The sequence below is a fragment of the Eucalyptus grandis genome, chromosome 5 (assembly GCF_016545825.1).
Source record: "Eucalyptus grandis isolate ANBG69807.140 chromosome 5, ASM1654582v1, whole genome shotgun sequence".
Classification (NCBI taxonomy): Eukaryota; Viridiplantae; Streptophyta; class Magnoliopsida; order Myrtales; family Myrtaceae; genus Eucalyptus; species Eucalyptus grandis.
In genome coordinates, this window is record NC_052616.1 from 1,458,867 (window position 1) to 1,471,308 (window position 12,442).

The 12,442-nt window shown below is 36.5% G+C and overlaps 1 long non-coding RNA gene across 1 annotated transcript; it reads right to left on the minus strand.

The window, feature by feature from the left end:
• Nucleotides 1-7,340: 7,340 nt before the first annotated feature.
• LOC120293282 lies at nucleotides 7,341-10,379 on the minus strand. The gene is made up of 6 exons (XR_005551034.1): nucleotides 10,294-10,379; nucleotides 10,010-10,154; nucleotides 9,838-9,898; nucleotides 9,055-9,178; nucleotides 8,041-8,148; nucleotides 7,341-7,689 (listed from the first exon to the last, which is right to left on the minus strand). It is a non-coding gene; the product is annotated as an uncharacterized LOC120293282 (long non-coding RNA).
• Between the last annotated feature and the right edge of the window lie 2,063 nt (nucleotides 10,380-12,442).

Here is a 12,442-nt window from a genome sequence, read left to right on the forward strand (position 1 = left end):
ATTTGATCACATCGACAGTAACAACTGCATTGGAACAAAAAGCCAGAAAAGATGAAGAAAGAGAATTTCGTACAAATTAAAATCAGAGATTCGATGTGTTGTTGTTTTTTCCAGCATTCCTTGCCCTTTAGTTCACACTTTCCAAATTCTTACTGACATGAAATTTAATTATCATTTGAAATTAGAAAGTTAATCATACGACTGGAAAAAAAAAATCATTCAATAAGAATAAATTACAGGTTAAATTAGAGGACAAATAATGAAAAAAATTAGAGGACAAATGGAAAAATTAAATCGAAAATTTTTTGAATGAGAAATCTCATTTGGTCAATGGAATCCCATCTTTTTTTCATCTCATTGGCAACCGTCATTTGGCGTGAAATTGCGTTGTGGATTCGTAGTACAGGCAGTTCAAAAACAAGAGTAATACCATAGGGATAAAACCAAAAGACCCCATGTTTCAAAGATAATCCCAGCGTGTTACATAAGGCAGATACTATTCATGTAAAGCAACGAGCAGTCAACGAAGAGCAGAATAAAACACAGCATTATTGTAAATTTTGCTGGGAAGAAAAACTAGATCAATAAAAATTTCATGGAGATGAAGCAAATATACAAAGTTGCAAATTTAATGCATCAAAGAAGAACTATTATAGTCTTACCACACATTTGCATACCCTATTAACATAAAATACACGGCAAAACATCTAATAATGTAAAGGGAAATGGAGAGATTAAGGGTGTCCAATTCCATCACGAGATCAACTAGACCATGTCCTCCTCAACTCCACCTCTATCATTGCCAACCGGTCGAGTCGCAAGGTTGTTATTCATGAATGATTGTTCTCGGTCCGCAAAATTAATTATCAAGAGACATTCAATAATCACTTGTGATTGAATGAAGAAGTTTCTAAGTCTCAAAAAGTTGCTCCGCATGTGGACTTGAAGACTCGTTTCATCTCCAGAAAAAGTTGTTGGTAATCGGGATTTGTAGCTACCATAACAAGGAACATACCATAGACAACCCACTTAAAGTAAGAATTTGGTATGATCGAGTTAATTGCTATTCCAACAACGAGACATCCTAGTATAAAAAACGAGAAACTGATGAATGTTGTCCCACAATTGCTTGGTGTTGTTTGTGGACTAATGCCAAAGAGCGTGACGACAGTTATGAAAATCGCGATGAAGGTCACTTACATGTTTACAAGTAAATACTTAGCCTAGAGAAGAGCTAATGACCAGGGAAGCGAGGATTTCAAGAAATCCTTCAATTTTTCAATGATGGCTTCTTCTTGTTCTGCAAGTCTATAGAGAAAAGCACAACAAAATCTGAAATCATTAATTTACATTGTTGTCAGATAATAGAAGCTTGTATTAGAAGTGTTTCATCCGCATGCTTAAAATCTTGCTCGACAGAAGCTTACTTATCCACAACGAAACTGTACAATGAGGGGAAAAGTGTTAAAAAAATCATAAACCTTTTATGTTTGTGCCAATTTAGTCCTAAACCTTTTTTTAGTACCAATTTAGTCTTAAATATTTTTACTTGGTGCCAATTCAGTCATTTCCGATCGGATTTTGCTGAATGAGCATCGGCCACCGACGTGGCACGATCAGCACTAATATAAACAAATTTTAATAATATTTTCATTCACTTAAATTTTTATTATTTTTTCTTTTCTTTTTCTTTTCTTTTTTTTTCCTCTCCTCCTCCTTTCTCCAGCTGGTCCCGACCTCGGCGATCGGGCCAAAGGTGATGGCCAGCAAGGTCGAGGTCGACCTCGCCGCCACCGGTGAGGCTCAAGCCCTAGCTAGTGGCCACGAGGGCAAGCCTCGCCACCCAGTGCGAGAGGCCAACTTGAGGGCAAGCCTCACCAACCCGGTGCAATGCCGCCCTTATAGCCGGCCTCAAGCTGGCCTTGCGCCCTTGAAGCCACCGGTGAGGGCTCGAGCCTCGCGGCTGTTGCCTCTAGGCGATCGCCGAGGTTTTATGACTGATTGAAGGAAGGAGAAGGAGAAGGAAAATAAAAAAAAAAAAAAAAAAATATTAAAATATTATTAAAAATTGTCCACATCAACACCGATTATGCCATGTCAATCGCCAGCACCAGTCAGCAAAATCTAGCCGAAAGTACTGAATTGGCATCAAATAAAAAGGTTTATGAGTAAATGCAAAAGGTTTAGGACTTTTTTAACACTTTCCCCATATAATGAGTCAAATTAATTGTACATATAATGCATGATTGCGAGAGCAAATTGCATTACCTGTCACATGCGAGTCCGACATTACAAACTAAAGCTCAGTATTAACGACATGCAAAGTCCAAACAAATTAATTGCAGTAAGTTATAGATGATAACTCTTGATATGGAAGGATTTTGCGAAAGTAGTACAATTAAAAGTTCCAACAAACATAGAAAGTTAAGTGCACCAAATGCTCGTCCAAAGCAAGATACAGCTCGTAAGGAACGAGATAAACATATGCGAATAATGAAGAGTCGAGTCAAACATTTTCTGTTGGTGCTGTTGTTGCGGTTGCTTGCCATCTCTATACTGAATCAAGAACAAATTATTTCAACAAAAAAAAAAAAAAAAAACTGATTTAACAGAAAATAGCTATTTTATCCGCACCCTACATAGAGTTCTTAGAGATTTTCATACGGATAAATTACGCACCTTTCAATCATGATTGCGTTATTCTCCATTTTCTGGAGAAGTTGGAGTTCTATGAATTCTGTGATTGCATTTGTGAATGAGGAAGTGGAACTGGTTGCAGTGTATATATAGAGGTCAAGCTCTGCCTTTTAATTATTAGTTTATCTAATTGAAGTGGACTTGACTTTTGCAAATGCCGTCCCCATATTTGTGTGAAATCAACGGATGAGGCTCACTCCTCAATCAGGAGTTTGTGACCATCATGCTATAACTATAGGCTCAGAGAATTCTTCTATTTTCTGAATTTTTTCATGATGTTGCTAGCACAAGCACTTGGTTGCATATTATACATAGGCCTTGTTTATTTTTCCCTTTCTTCTTTTTTTTATATTTCTCCTCTGCATTCACTTACTCATATATCTATTTTTTTTTTTCTCGACGGAAAAGCTAACTTTTAGTATTTTACTATTTTCTCAAAATTTCATGATTTCAAACAACAAGCGAAATGGCGGAAGAGTTTTTCAATGCGAACCATTCAGATTATCTCTAATCTATTCTGTCATATGATCTATCTATCAATCTATATAGTTCTTCAAAGCAGAATTCTCTCTTCAGCCAACCAAATAACGTATTGGGCCAAACCCTTTTCCACGGTGATTTTCCTTCTCACTTGCAAATGAAGATGAAAGTTTTCTTTTCCTTCCTCCTTTTTTGATCTCTTGCGGTCTCACTTTGACATGCTTTTGCAACTTTTGCATCTTGCTTGGGATAGAAAATGCAACAATATAGAAGGAAAGGAAGTAAACAGTTTGCATCAGGAAACTTCTTGGTGCCGAGGCAAAAAGAGAATTAGTTCCCAAAAACATGCTTTTGCAACTTTTGCAAGAATTAGTTATTGTATTAATGAGTCGTATATTTATCGTTTTATTTTGTACAAGGAAACCATTATTCTAAATAACCTAAGCACAAGTAAGAATGAAAAAAAAAATCCTTTTACTAGTTTTAACTAATGCATTTGATTTAATCACAACTTTCATACATGTCGTTTCATTATAATCTATGTATCTTAATTGCTCGACTTTCATTTTAATCAACAAATCTAACAATCGACCTTTCTTAATTTTTCAAGTCATCACCACACAATTTTTTTATAGTTACTTCGAACAAAAAAAGTTGCACAATATGACAAAGCTAAGCACATTGGAAATTCTAAACATCCATTATTTATCATGCAAATTCAAAAGAATAAGCTCTCAAAAAAATTACTACATGTGAATATCCTCTTTGCATTGATTAAATGGAATGATCGGTTGTTGAGAAGAAAATTGTGGCAATTGAAATTGCATTATAAAACAACTTATTGAAACCATTTGCAGATATATATATTGTCAATTCCAAATGCATCAAAATTTTCATAAAACCAACAAAGAAAAGTAAATGATCTTCATAATACAAATGCAATGCCATAGTAACAAATTGTGTATGCAACTTAACAATAAAACATTGTTTCTTCAGCTACTTAGCTCCCCTAAAAAGGCTACTCTCTCCGGAAAAAAATATATATATATATATATTGCCTAAATTAGACAATAAAAGTTTTAGTTGCATTACTAAGATAGTCATTATTTGCTCAAAAATATATCAGGGATTAATTCCAATGTTAGGGTGCGAGAAACTCCAACCTTAGAATAGGCCTTTTCAGGCTGAATTATTGCGTGTTGAAGTACTCCGTGCCTGTTATATTTCGCCACCATGGATTTCAACGGCCTTGAATGTGAGTTTGACATTTGCCTTTCGATTTAAATGCCCGACTATTATGCCCATAACCTTTACACAAGTACCACATCTTTTCCCTTTTTTAACAATCTGAAATGACAAAGGATCACGTCATTTAGAAGTTGCTTCTTCTTTAATTTTTTAATTCCAATCTTTATGATATGTAGTTAAGGGCTCATACGGGAAGGAATCACTTGTTCGTACAAAATGCTCAATTTGCTTTTCAACAACTTCCTTTTTTCAAAATTAGCCATTCTTGATTTTTCTTTCTAACTCGTGAAATAGTTGCTTAAATAAATAATCTCTATTATTTTGAGTAATATCATGATAAATAGGACCTTATATCAAGCCTTTATTGTGGATTACTTATATTTAGAGGTAGACCATCGGAAATCCTAAATCTTATATTATGCGTACTTGAAAGTTCCATGGATTGCATAAATGCCCAATGCAAGTACGCAGCTTAACCCTACTTTTAGCAATCTCTTTGAAAGGAACCAATTTATTTTTAATACAACTAAGAATCGATGGCTTTTCTCACAATGGTCTTCAAATCGCTGACTTTTTTCATCATATTCTACTTCACTTTTGGAGTTCATAACCTCACACAAATCGAATATAAAAGAATTCCAATTCATTCCATCTTCAAAATGAGATTTACATTTTATCACATTATCCTTTTCAATGTGCCAAACACGCAACAAATTGGCACTTCTAGGAAAAGTGCATCGAACTTCTCTATCAATAACAAAGGCCTGGGTTGACAATCAACACCCAATATGCTGCTAAACATTGTCAAAATCCAATCCGTAGTCTTCTTTTTCGTCCTTTCTCGAAAGGGCAAAGCAAGAGTAGAAAAAAGCATTAAAGCTCGGAACTCCAACCTTATCCAACAAAAACATTTTGTATCAATTAGTGTTGTAAGAGTAATCGATTATAGAGACATTTGATAAGCTCTTTGTGGATGCCATGGATATAACTTAAGAGAAAAATGAGTGCCTAAAGTGACCCTCAGCATCATGTTTAAAATTGTAGATGAATCAATTAAGCTCATCCAATCAAGTTTGGACCATAAACCCACCATTCAGATTTTCATCATAGATTTTGCTTTCATGTTGCAGATAGTTTTAGCAATAGCTTGAATGTTGGGATTAATTTGTCTCAAGGAAGAATGTAATTTGGCAGTAAAGTATACTTGTTTGAGACATCTCTTTCACACACAAATCTTCAACTATAGAAAGCAACGACAAGTAGGATTTCTAAACCTATCACGCAAAGGATCATGATTGTGTAATATATTCAATACTTTGAGTGACCCCGATTTGTTCTTCTTTTATAGCCACAAACTTCAAAACGATAGTTATCAAACGAGATCAAGCCTTTTTTCTTAGATGTGCAATAGTATTAATATGTCGATCGCATCAATTACCTCCCCTGTCGCAATCAAGAAGAATATATTTGTCATTGACCTTCTATATGTATACCCACACATAAAAGTAAGGTTATATACAGCAAAAATTCATTTAGGTTTCTCGTTTAAATGCGTCTAATACCAAAATGGAAACTTTATAGGTTTAGGACGAGACTATAGCCACATGGAAGAAACTCAAAGCCAGCTTTTCTTTGAGGTGAGCCCGCGAGTGACACATGTCGCTCGATGAATGGACTAGTGCAATGCTAAGGTGGCTACCCCAATTGCACCGAATATTTTCTCCAAAGCCATAGATGAAAGGAATATAAGTGGTGACCCCACATAGAAATGGTTCTTATATTTGTCTAAGAAACCAAAGTATTCGTGCTGTTACAATATCGACGAAATCCACGTGGTCCAATATACACACGTTTTGGTCAACAAACAATTGAAAAGATGGGTTCATGCTTCATTGTCAACCCCACGATAAATAAAAGATGAATGATTGTTCTCCAGACTGATTCACCAAGATATAGCAGGGCGTAATTAAAGTTAAAAGAACAAAGCAAACTTTCTAAGACGTTTTTAAAGAATATACACATCTTATAATTTGAGTCATTCCATCTCTCATTCTATAGATAATGAGCAAATAAGACGGTGATGGAACCCCCGCCACCACTGTGTAAAGATGGCCAACAAACCGCTGCAGTTACTGTCCTCAGATTCGATTAAAGAGGGTAATGAAATGGAGAAGACGGCACAATCAAGAAAGGGTGAATTGATTATTTGAAAAATTTTAAGCAATAATGGAAAGAACATTGTGTAAAACATGTATTGTGTGCCATGGGGTATACGACATAGAAATTTTAGCTACTAGACAAAAAAATTGTTTCTAGTTTTTAGTAATTAAGAAAAAGGAGGGGGGATTAACCCATGGAAGGGCGAGAAACACTCTTGGCAGTCGCTAAGGAGATGGCAAACCTCGCCAATGGCGGTTGTTTGCACTACGGTCTGGCAAGTGGCCAGCAGCGACGGTCCATCTCCGAATCCTCCTTTCTTTTTGGCCTGTTCGATGAACTAATTAAGCGTTGAAAATTAAAAATTCAAAACGTACGTTCCTTTTCTCAGGATAACAAGAGAACGGAATTACCATCAATGTCTGACAAGGTGTGGAAACCAGGAATGGTTTCTGTGTCTCTTCTGACGACTCTATATCTGCTCTCTGTGTAGCCCTCAGTTGAACTCTCTAAACTATAAGGCCTCAAAAGAGAGCCGATCGCAGGTACCCGCCAGAGCTTATTAAGAACATCGGGACATCTTGGCACCAGCCAAAACTGAGACAAACCCCATCACTTCCATGCCGACTTTAACAAACCTGGTTATTCTGAAGGTGCATATTGCAGCATTTCTTTAATGCATCTTGGTTTCTCCGGTCTGACCAACTTGAGAATATTTGTCACGGGATAGATAATGTCTCGATGTGATCAATCATAAATAACAGCAGGACCAAACCTTCTTTAGAGTACTCATTCTTTGTATAAAACAATGCAACAGATAATTCAACTGGCCCAAAAGGTTAAGCAAGCTATAATCTGCTGTCACACTAATCCCAACCTCAAATAGATCAGCTTGTAAAAGCCACAGATAATTCTGTTGTCTAAGATAGTAATACAACCAGCATTTGGTGAGTTATCTATGAAAGCTCTGACTTATACTATATACATCTTCACTACAGCTAGCGGATCAAGCTACTATCTTGCTTCTATCTCTCGCTTACTTAGGTGCCTCTTTTCTTGCTGTTGAAACAGAACCCGGCAGAAAAATGAACTCTTGATCAATCCCTCCTGGAATAGAACATAAAGACATACATCAGAAGTCGATACATGAGGAAATCTGCAAGTAAAACTCCACTAAATCCGAGCTCTAAAGAGGACATTCCATTAGGTAGCAAGAAAGTGTTGGTTTCCTCGTCCTCCAGATCACTTAATCCACCATCTTTCATCACTGACTTATTTATTGGTATCAGCTTAGCTTAAACAGTAAAAGAAAGTTTTGGAGAGCCATTTTCCTTTGTCTTACCTCAACTCCAAGAATTTAAAATCTAACAATCACCACTAGTACGGTAACTAATTCTGATATCATCATTGCTAACTAGTGAAGGGGTGAGAAAAGTCATAGCCAATTCCTCATCATACCTGGTCTGAACAGTAGGTAGACTTGTCATTCTTAACCACTTAGGAGCTTTCAGAACCTTGTATCATGTTGCATCGATGGACAATCTTCGAGAAATCATCAAGACTTAGCTGTAACATAGACAGATAAGTCACGCCACAAACAGATAGTTTACTTCCTAAAGACCCAAACCAGAATCAACATTCAATCCCCAGTTTACTTTACATCATTAAATTTATGTTGATTCCTAAGAAAAGAAATCCTTAATACTATTGTTGGCAATTGTTTTTCCTTTGCATAACATTACTAGAAATTTATTCAATCTAGCAAAGGAGATCTAAAAATAAAAGAGATAGATGAAGATGGAGAAAATTACATTCTCCGATGCCAAGAGTGGGCTAACTAAAAGATCTAACTAGAGATTGACCTTAAAATAACTATGTAAAAATTCATATCCTAACAGAATCCTTTTTCCCACACTTTCCAGGGCATGACTAGTCTTGCCAGCATATTACCTCATTTATTTTCACTACCCCATTGTTATGATTAAATCAAGTTGGTGATACTTTCCCAGACAGTTATAGTTAAGTCATATTTAGTATTGTTCGATTCTTGAAACATGGACATTAATGCAAGATAATTTCTAAAATTGCCTAGATTTTGATCTGCATTAATAATTTAAAATTTTCATTAACAAGTGCCACCAAAGCACTTCTTGAAAACCTCAATAAAGAAAGTTTGTCATTTCCAATGCACCATCTTTCTTGTATTATGCATAATAAATGAAATAAAAACATTTCTTTATTAAGTATGGTTAACAAGTGTTGCCAAGACCCATAACTTAATTATATATCTATTCAACAACAGATACTCCGTCCTCATGGATGTTTAATGAGATTTCATAACACTGCAGTCAATTAAATTAATGATGCTGAGACCTTTTTCAAAATTTCATAATAGTTCAGTCCACAGCAATGCAGTTGACAAAAGGATTAGCGTGCAGGACTGGAGATGAAACAAAATAGTACTAGGCTGACCTTTCCATCTCCATCGCTATCAAAGCAGTGAATCATGTTGGCTAGTTCCTCGTCTGTCCATGTAAAATCATGAGCATCAGCAACTTTGGCTAAATCATGCACAGTGATGCCACCTTCCCCGCTTCTGCATGACACATGCAAGCTCATCAGTTCCAGAAACAAAAGGTTCACAAGCCAAAAGGGGTGTCTATTGCCCAGCCTCCCACAATGTGGGGTCCAGGAAGGGCTAGATGTACCCACTTAACAGTAAGATCACAAGCCACAGAAAGAAAAAAGAAGGTCCATGTAATACCCACATAAGAAACTCTCATTGTTAGTAACCGGAGGAACATAGAAAAAACCTTCTAGTCAAATTGATATTCTGTGACATATTTTGGCAGTTTCTAATATCACAGTAATCAAGAAGCAACGTATCTCAAAACTATATACTAGCAAACCAACATCCACCAGGTCTTCAAAAGTTTAATATCACTTTTCAAACCATGACTAAAGAAAGGGATGGAAGACTTGCAGCGCATAAATATCTCCCTCCAGATTGACCTACTATAGATGTTCATTTCCTGGATGCGAATGCTTCAGCCTAACAATAAATTAGCTTCTCTGAACCTCCCTACCATTCGGACTAATGATGCACAAGAACAAGTGAACCTGATGTGCGAAACCAACAAGTGGTTGCCACAGCCATCAATGCCAAAATATATATATATGAAGGAAAGAATGTGAAAAATATGCACCCATCATCTGACAAACATAGACATGGAAACTCCATTAACCATCAATTACCATCAAACTGAAAGAAATGCATAATCAGCTCGTCCTCAGTCATCTTCACCCGGCTGGTAAACTGGATATCAATAATTATTTACAAGAAAACAAACAAACAAAGACAGTCAGCTAGGAAAGGAAAAGGAAAACAAATTCTCTTAAAACAATTATTAGGACAAGAGTTACAGACCGTTTTTCTCCTCTTCAGCATTCTAGGATTTTCCTGAGTCTTTTCTACTCTGCCTTTAAGATCTACACCAGCCTCATTTTTAGGGAGGCCCTGAGCTCACTGTTCCTGAAACTCCAGCAGAATCATGCAGAGACAGCACAATGGCCTGCATTTTGCCACTGACTTTGTCAATATTGACCTTGCGGTTACTACACATGTAATAGATTTCTAATCCATGCTGAGATGAAACCCAAGCTTCACTCTAGAATGACAATATTACAATCATGAAAAAATACTAGATTTACCTTCGCCAATTCAGCATCATCATCAACATAATCCAACTTATTCAGTAACTTTTGGTCTGAGGTTTCTTCCTTGGTTTGACACTTTTCTCTTTCCTGGAGCACGAGATAGTCACAAAAGGTAAGAAAAACAACATTTCAAAGCAAGACAGAAGTATTACAGAGGTATTGACATGTCGATTGTCCCAAGAAGGACAAGAAGCTCGGTATTAAGATGACATATCAAAATAATACATGATCAAAATAATTTGCTGAATTCAGCTCATCAATTTTGCCCTCATCAATGTTTAAACTTCTTCCACCTACATTAAAGAATAGGAACGACAATTCAGGTTTAGCTCCTTTCACTTTTCTCATGTCACAACCTCTGGGATATGTGATATATCTGAAATCTGATCTGAATATTAAAATGGAATAGGACTAAAAACAAGGAAAACAATATTGATTTCAAACTAAGCATGTCGCAATGGGTACTAAGTATCATAGCCAAATTCTCTAAGTTCATAACTTATGAATCTACGCATCTTCCATACGACACCACCCTAATCTTGCTTAACATAAAAATAACCAAGGACATGAAGTTGGAGATGTTCAATATGTCCAATGCGATTACTATAATGACATGTCCAAGACTGATACATCTACAACTTACTTAGAAGTTCCCAAGTGCGCCTCAGATCCATGGTTTCCTATTGTTGTCTAAATCCTGATTTAAATGGAAATCTTATTGCTTGAAAAGCAATAAGAGGAGATACAGAAAGAAAAACTGCCTTCCACCAAAGCCCACTCCAAGAGGATAGACAGAGCACTGGAAAAGCTAAACTTAAATGAAAGCCATAAGTCAATTTGACTAAAAACACCCACACTATATTATTTGGTAATTAAATCATTTATTCAACTGTGGTATTAATATTTAAACAAATTTGGTGAAAAAACGGTATTTTCAACTGCAGTACATGCAACTAGAGTATCACCAAATTAACATCCTTCACAAAAGCAGTCTGGAGTAATTAGCAATAGTGAAATTCAAAATAAGTAGCCAATAAACAATTAGACTGTAATTTTGGAATTAATTGTGATAGGTTTGAAATGCCAAGATATATTAAAAGTACACAATTTAATTGAAATTCTCGAAGATTTATAATAAGGGGAAAATGAAGGGAAAGATGGCATGTTAATCTGCCAGCGAGTGTACTTAAGTTTCACACAGTTTCTAACCAACTGCACAAAGTTTTGCTTAAGTTGGGTAATCTTGGAGTCAAACAGCATAACTAAGTATTCAATGCCACTTCAAGCCGAAAAAATCTCATGGTTACCTAGGATCCAACTTGGATGTTCTCATGATAGTCTTCTGTTTAATTAGGCCAACTATTTCTTAGAAACACTGGTGAAGTTTCAAGAATGTCACAATGAAGCAATAAAATCTGGGTGCAGCATAAGAAATTCATTCTAATTAAGAAGCGCTCAAAATGCAGCCACTGCAGCAATATTTGTGAATAAAACACTTCGTGAAGAAGTCTAAAGAACTGAGGTAACTGGGAAGAAAGTGCTCCCGGATACACTTCACAACAACATTAACTAAAAATTATACTAGCAAAAAAAAGCCAGCGTTGTGAAGGAAATATATAGGCAACACTTCCGAGTGACCGCAGTATGGTGAATACACAACAGTTCGGAATGGAATGAAATAAAGCCGGAGCCACGAAGCCAAAAATTAATGACCCCGAGGACGAATCACTTCATTCACTTCAATGGCCCCATTGTCATCCTCATTGGGAAAATTCAAGAAATGAGAAACTCTGTGATCATTTCTTTCTTTGACTCCGTTGTCTTGAACCGACCTTCCCATTTTCACATAAACCTTAAACGCCAACTCCGCTAGGAACTTCAATTCACGCAAAAACAACAGAAGCAGATAAAGAATTACCCAATAGAAAAGAACCGACCTTTGTCTTACCAGACCCAGATACTTCAAAATCCCGATCATCCTCCTCATCGTCGACGCTAAGATCATCGTCATCGCCGCCATCGCCGTCCAAAGCAGGCGCGTAATCACCATCCTTGTCGTCGTTGTCGTCGTCGTCGTCCTCGCCGCCCACCTTCCTTTGCCCTTCGCGTCGCCCTTTCTCGCCTTCCGACTCGAACCCATCAC